This window comes from Mobula birostris, chromosome 1 (assembly GCF_030028105.1).
Source record: "Mobula birostris isolate sMobBir1 chromosome 1, sMobBir1.hap1, whole genome shotgun sequence".
NCBI classification, from domain to species: domain Eukaryota; kingdom Metazoa; phylum Chordata; class Chondrichthyes; order Myliobatiformes; family Myliobatidae; genus Mobula; species Mobula birostris.
In genome coordinates this window covers 169,217,524-169,224,899 of record NC_092370.1, presented here as the reverse complement: position 1 = coordinate 169,224,899, position 7,376 = coordinate 169,217,524, and the positions used below count along the sequence as shown (strand labels likewise).

The 7,376-nt window shown below is 41.7% G+C and overlaps 1 pseudogene; it reads left to right on the top strand.

Annotated features, from left to right (window-relative positions):
* Positions 1-1,410: 1,410 nt before the first annotated feature.
* Positions 1,411-2,478, top strand: LOC140208594 (glyoxalase domain-containing protein 4 pseudogene; annotated as a pseudogene).
* The last annotated feature ends 4,898 nt before the right edge of the window (positions 2,479-7,376 follow it).

The window sequence follows — 7,376 nt, the reverse complement described above, 5'->3', positions numbered from 1 at the left end:
CTTTGAGGATGTAACAACGCATATTGATAAAGGGAGAACAGTGGATGTGGTGAATATGGATTTTAGTAAGGCATTTGATGAGGTTCCTCATGGTAAACTCATTCAGAAAGTCAGTAGCCATGGGATCCAGAGCAACTTGGATGTGTGGATACAAATTTGGCTTTTCCATAGAATCAGAGGGTGATAGTAGATCGAGTATATTCTGCCTGAAGGTCAGTGACCAGTGGTGTTCCACAGGGATCTGTTTTTTGACCCCTGCTCTTTTTATAAAGGACTTGGATGAGGAAGTGGAAGGGTGGGTTAGTAAGTTTGCAGATGACATGAAGGTTGGTGGTGTTGTGGATAGCTTAGAAGGTTGTCAAGGATTTCAGCGAGACATTGACAGGATGCAGAGCTGATCTGAGAAGAGCCAGAGCAGTTCAACCCAGGAAAAATGTGAAGCAGTTCCTTTTGGAAGGTCGAATTTGAAGGTAAAATACAGAGTTAATGGACGGATTCTTAGTAGTGTGGAAGAACAGAGGGACTTGGGGTTCATGCCCATAAAGCTGCTGTGCAAGTTGATAGGGTTGTTAAGAAAGAGTACGGTGTGTTGGCTTTCATCAGTCAAGGGATTGAACTCAAAAGCCACGAGCTAAAACTCTGATTCGACCACACTTGGAGTATGGTTCACTTTCAGTCATCCCATTGTAGGAAGGATGTCGAAGCTTTAGACGTTAATGTAAAGGTGATTCGAGGAAAGTATAGGGGAGATGTCAGATGTAGGTTTTTGACACAGAGAGTGGTGGGTGCATGAAATTAGAGACATTTAAGAGACTCTTAGATAGGCACATGAATGATAGGAAAATAGAGGGCTATATGGGAGGGAATTGTTAGGATAATCTTAGAGTAGGTTAAAAGGTCAGCACAACATCGGGGCCGAAGGGCCTGTACTGTGTTGCAAAGTTCTATAGTCTACATTCAATGACATTTTTCATCACTCTATAAATTACATTTGTCTTTGGCAGGAAATACCGTGCTTTCCTGTGGGGCCTGGTGAATGGACCGTTGCAACAAGTTAGCATATTCAAACAGACTAAACACTAGATTTGTGACACAATAGACCTGTTTGTACTTGCAACTTCTGATGCTGTCCTTGCAGTAATTTCAAAAGGTAAAGGTTCCCTTAAGTTTTGAATTCAATTGGAATTTAGTTCTCTTCTATACACACAGCTCAGAGACAGAATCCAAAATATTAGTGGTCCCCCAGTAAGCATCACATCATTAAATATAAGAACCCTAAAAATTCCTTGAAGAAATTAGTTTTCCCAAGAAGAAACAACATCACTTTCTCCACTTCTGTTGGAGAATATGTTTAAAAGTGAAGGAGACTGAGTGATCAGTAAAGGAGGCTGAGATTTCAGCAAACCGGCTGCAGCGATGGTGTTGGGCAGGGCGCTGCATTTTGTCTTCAAAGTTGGCGATCGCAGTCGCAGCACTAGGTTTTACAGAGATGTCTTAGGCATGCAGGTCCTGCGACACGAAGAGTTTGAAGGAGGCTGTAAAGCAAGCTGCAATGGACCCTATGACGGCAAATGGATCAAGACCATGATTGGCTACGGCCCCGAGGATACGCACTTCGTGTCTAAGTTAACGTACAATTACGGAGTGGGTGAATATCGCTTGGGCAATGACTTCTTGGGAATTACGCTCCAGTCGAGTCAGGCGGTGAGCAATGCCAAGAAGGAAGGATGGCCGTTGACTGAAACTCACAATGGAGTGTTTGTTACTGAGGCCCCAGGGGGATACAAATTCTACTTGGTGGATAAGGAGCAGCCTGGGTCAGACCCGGTGCAGAAGGTGACCCTGGCTGTGTCAGACCTGCAGGCCGCAGTCAAATACTGGTGCGATTTACTCGGGATGAAACTCTATGAAAAGGACGACGCCAAGAAGCAGGTCTTGCTGGGTTACGCCGATGATCAGTGCAAGTTGGAACTCCAGGATATCGGGTGCCCTGTCGACCACGCCACAGTCTATGGAAGGATTGCGTTCTCTTGTCCAAGAGAGCAGTTACCAGGTGTAGAGACCCAGATGAGGAAAGAGAAGCAAAAGATTCTGACGCCGTTGGTGAGCCTGGAGACCCCAGGAAAGGCGACGGTGGATGTGGTGATCCTGGCAGATCCGGACAGCCATAAGATCTGCTTTGTGGGCGATGCAGCTTTTCGTGGACTCTCCAAGGTGGATCCCAATGCTGCCAAACTACCAGACGATGCCATAGCAGCAGACAAGAGCAACGAGTGGTTTGCCGAGCATCGTAAGCAAAAGCCGTCTGCGTGAAGGGGTCTGGAGGTGCTCGTGCATGGATCATGCTGACTGTGTTTCCGAGGGGCTGTGTTGTTTAAGGAATGATTTCATTTCTCTGTTTCCCTGACATGGAAAATGGTCACCAGAGACTTCCACCATGTTCTTTGACAAGTAAACCTGTCCCCCCTACCAAAGTTGTTTATTATTTCACAATAAAGTTTGGTTATAGTTACACTGGTTGGTGGAAATGTTGAAAAAAAAGAAATGTGTCACATAGTATTCAAGACAAAGGTTTCTTTTTGGAGTTTAGATTAAGGCATTTACATCAAAAAAAGGGGGAAAAAACCTGGAATAGAATAGCAGAACAGCAAAGCTTAACCAATAAGACAAGACAAATCTTCCTTGGGATAACACCGATAATGTTAAATTACTGAATGTTCCACTGTGAGTATAAAACCAAAAAGATAACATTGCCTGTTCTGCCCTTCATGCAATTCATTTATATTTTTCTATGTGATTAAGCATATTTAGCTTTTGTTTTAATGGGCATTTTCTGTGCTGAATTAGGTCACTTCCTGTGCAACCAGGAAGCAGTAAGTAGAAAAACACAATGGCTGGTAGTAGGCCAGAGGTTTATGTGAGGAGCAAAATAAGTTTCTGTTTAAGTCCATCCTGTTGTTTCTCCATCAGAAGCATTGCTTGTAAGTTGATGTTATATTGTGGAGAAGTTAATCTGAAGGTATCAATAAGATTTTACTGAAATAGAATGTTATTTTTGAGTTTATTGGACACTAATATAGATGCTAATAGTTTACACATATTATTTACCTGTACTATTTACTTGTTGGAATCTTATACTTACCTGCAGGAAACTTAACTAAGTTCTTAATTATCTATGTACAGTATATTTACATGTGTGAATGGAACAGTAGGGCAATTGCCCTGTATTTTGTTGTTGTTCAGTTTCACTCCCTATTCCTATATCACGCCATTGAGTGTGCAGTAAACCCTTGGAGCTGGGAGGCTATATCCTGACTCTCTTGTCATTTTTGTATGGAGTTTGGCTGGCTGTCTAGTTGATATTACAACACCTCAGTGAGGGCAGTACATTTGCCTTATTGGTAAACTGAGTATAAGACACCAAGATCAATATAGGCCACTTTACTCTTGGAAGGATGTCTCAACAAAGGAGGGAGATCAGAATAGACCCACTATGAGGCTACCAGAAATTAAAAGGACTAAAAGGCTGTTAAAAGAAAATTGAAGAAAACCAGTTTTTTGCCTATGAACAAAGTATCTTTGAAGGAGCTTTAAAAGCTAGTGCAATCTTTGGCAGGCTCTGTAAAAAGTAATCAGGGAGAAAATTGTTTGTTCATCAATATGGAAATGAAGATTTAAAATACAGAAAGCAGAGACTCTTTTAATAGAGTATGCAGTTAGTGCATGTTTGTGAAGATTTGGATGTTAGGCATTCTTAGAGTGGCAAATGGGAGCTACACATAGCTCTAACACCAAATCCCAAGTATCAATAAAATTTGGAGTACCTTTGCCTTAAGAAGTTATGACGACAGTTTTCACCCTTTTAAGAATGTTTAAACCTAGCCTGTGCATCCCACACAAGGTAGCTGTTTTCTCGATGGTCAGCAGCTCAGTCGTTCACAGGAAGTGAGTTAGTGTTTTTAAAAATGATCTTGTGGCATCTATGGAGACAAGGGAAAACTGGAGCATGGGGAAAGTGGAAGAATTATTGTGGAAAAATTGGAGGGGAAAGGGGGTAAATGGAGGTTTTGGCTCGGTGGTCTCCAGGGGAAGGCCCCCACCCCTATACGAGTGGGCTCAAACATTATCTGTGGCTGTGTGTGTTTCCGAACCCCTGTGATCCATAGGTTCATGGATCAAGTTGATCTCTGAACAATATTCCTCGGTTCACAAACCACACGGCTTTCTCACAGTTATATTAGCAATAGTACTTAAGCCAAAAATTGAGAGAATGTTTTTATAAAAATGAAAACAACATCCAGAGAGTTCACTACTGCATAATTTATTACTTTCAAATGTGACACACACATCTTGTTACTATTGTTACTTAAAAAAAAAAGTTGTATGACACAACTTTTCAATCTAACATCCAGGAGTATTTTCCTGGCCAATGCGAAATAGGAGCTAACACTTCCGAATGGGTATAAGTGCTATTCACACTTGATTCCTGAATTAAAGAAGCAGGCACAAGTGGTTACAGTTCAGGGCAAAAAAAGGCCAAGTAAAACAGATCCAGAAAAAGATTAAAACACCTGATGGAATTGAAAATGGATTTGGGAAAAGGCAGAAGAAGAGACGAAGGCTGTAAAAGTAATAGAAGCAGCAGATAATTTAATCACTTGACATCTGGGTTTATAGCAAGTACTTGGAGATGCTTCCTGTTGCTAGTACTTGGAGATCTTCATTGGAGGCATGAAATCTAAATCACAAACTCACTTACAGCTGCAATCTGGTTCCTCACTTAAGGCTTTCCTCCACTTTGGGGGGCAGGAAGACTCACTGGTTGATTCTATTAAATTCAGCTCAGGTTTTCAAATGCATCTGCTGCTGTTTTTCAAAGGTGAGCAGAATATACATGGTATTACTGCCAAAAAGGCCTCCATATTCAACTAATAAAGTAGGCGGCTACAGTAGGAATCCACACCAATCCTTTACATAACCTCACTATTATAAACCCAGCTACCTCCTCCCAACCAAACCTCACAACTGCCCCATCTGCTTATCACAACAAACACACTTTCCTATCATTTGCCTGCACTACCTGCATAGTTGATGGGATATGGTACAATATATATATACCATACATCACCTCTGAAACCCACTTCCATTAGAGTCAATTGAGCACAGTTTCAGAACATAGTATGACACGGGTGAGTCATCACATTTCTCGTTTGATGTGCATAACTGAGCACAATTATCGTTCCTGTTTTGTATGAGACAAAAGCCCATCCACCTTTGCTGCTAAGATGAACACTCCTATCACAAACATGAGATGCTGGAAATCCAAAGCAACACACACAAAATGCTGGAGGAACTCAGCAGGCCAGGCAGCATCTACGGAAAAGTGTACGGTCAACGTTTCCGCCGAAGGTGTGGTGGGAGAAGCAGTCAATTGAACGCGAGTACCTAGGGTCCTCAAATAGTCCAAATTGAGACACTTGAAAACAAACCTGGAAACAGTGTGTTACAAGCTGGTGGTAAAGACATGTTCCCAGGAAGAATACATTGCTGTGGTAGCGGGTCTGAGCAAGCACATGGTCACCCGCCGAAGGGAAGATTTAAACTACTTCAGGGTAGGCATCCCTGGAAGAGACTTCGCAGTGTAGTAATCCAATCACAAACAAGAAAAAATCTGCAGACGCTGGAAATTCAAGCAACACACAAAATGCTGGAGGAACTCAGCGGGCCAGGCAGCGTCTAGGAAAAGAGTACGGTCAATGTTTCAGCCGATGAGCCCTCCCATGGCAGCTACTGGACAACAAGCATTTCCAGTATTACGGCAGTACCATGTAGGGTTTGTCTGTAAAGCACTTTAAAAATAAAGAAATTTAAAATGTTCCAAAAAAAATTCATGTATAAATAAAAATATAATTTTTCCCTCGCAACTCCAAATAATGTAGGGTTGCAATTGTTCCAAAATTCCAGAAGTATGCATGTAGTAAATGAAGGTGCATTCAGATTACCAGCAAAACCGATTGGGATTAACTGGAAATAGTATTCCTGTTTCTTTTTAAGATCCTGGTGAATGGTGCAATACAGACTGAGCGCACAGTTGGGCTGACTTGCGTCCATTCCATCAGTTAAATGAATTGTCACCGCACACTGCCAAAGGTCGACTGTGAGCTGAGTTTGGCAAGACTCTGGATCCCCAGCAGATGGTTAGCATTGATAAAAATCATCCCTCAAAACAAACTGAAACAGGAACTAAAAATTAAATTTGCTATTTAAATTATTACCCCCCCCCCCATACTTTTAGGAGGTGATAACAAATGTACAATAACATGAATAACAATTCATATCTATCCTTACTGCCAGTCCTATTCAGTCAGTGTCTTCTCCTGGGAAGAAAGCAACTACAAAAGTGGTGAGGCAGACTGATAAAATGGTTTGTGCAAAGATGAGCTTCATTATGGGCAGCATAGTAGCACAGCTCGAAGAGCTGCTATGAACTGTTTGATCCTGGACTCCAATGCCGACTGCCTGGGGTTTGTACGTTCTTCCACATGCTCATTTCACATCTAAACACATGTGGGTTGCTGGAGCTGCAGAATCCCAGAAGTAAACAGTTTAGGCTGATGACGACACTAATCCCACTTATCAACACTTGGTCTGTAGCCTACCAGGCCTTGGCAATCACATGTGCTTATCAGATGCTGCTTTAATGCCATGGTAGTACCTTTTCAGGCAGCGTGTTCCAAATTGTAACCATCCTATCCACTGGGTGAAAATTCTTCCTCAGAGTCCTCTCTTACTTTATACTGTGCCTGTTCCCTTTGGTCTTCAATGTCTGTCTTTGGGAAAAATTTCTTACTATCAACCATATTTATGCCTCTCATTATTTCTATATACCTCTATCAAGTCATCCTTCACTTAACCATGGAAAACAAACCCAGACTACCTGATCTGAAACACCCTCACCCTCTCTTCTGCAATGACATCCTTAAATCCACCGATTAAGTCCCTAGTATGTAGTTGAATAGTAGAATCTAGAAGGATAATGCAAATGTGGGGAAAAATAAAAACAATGGGATTATTATAGGATTAATATAATTGGGTGCTTGATTGTAGGCATAGGCTGGAGGGCCTTTTTCCCCTGCTATATCACTCTGTGTCTCTAATGGTTGAAAAATCACTGAGGTAGAATTTCTATTGCTGGATAAAATTTTCATGAGTATTGCGTGTTTGAACTACTTGAGTAAACTGTCTGCAATCTCATAACAAAGTTTTCAAAATTGCTTCTGGGTCATTATGTGCATAATGTACTAACTTTGTCCTCTCTCAGAAAGTCCATCATAGCATACAGCCTGTGGACAGTACGGGTCGAATGTAAAAGCAGG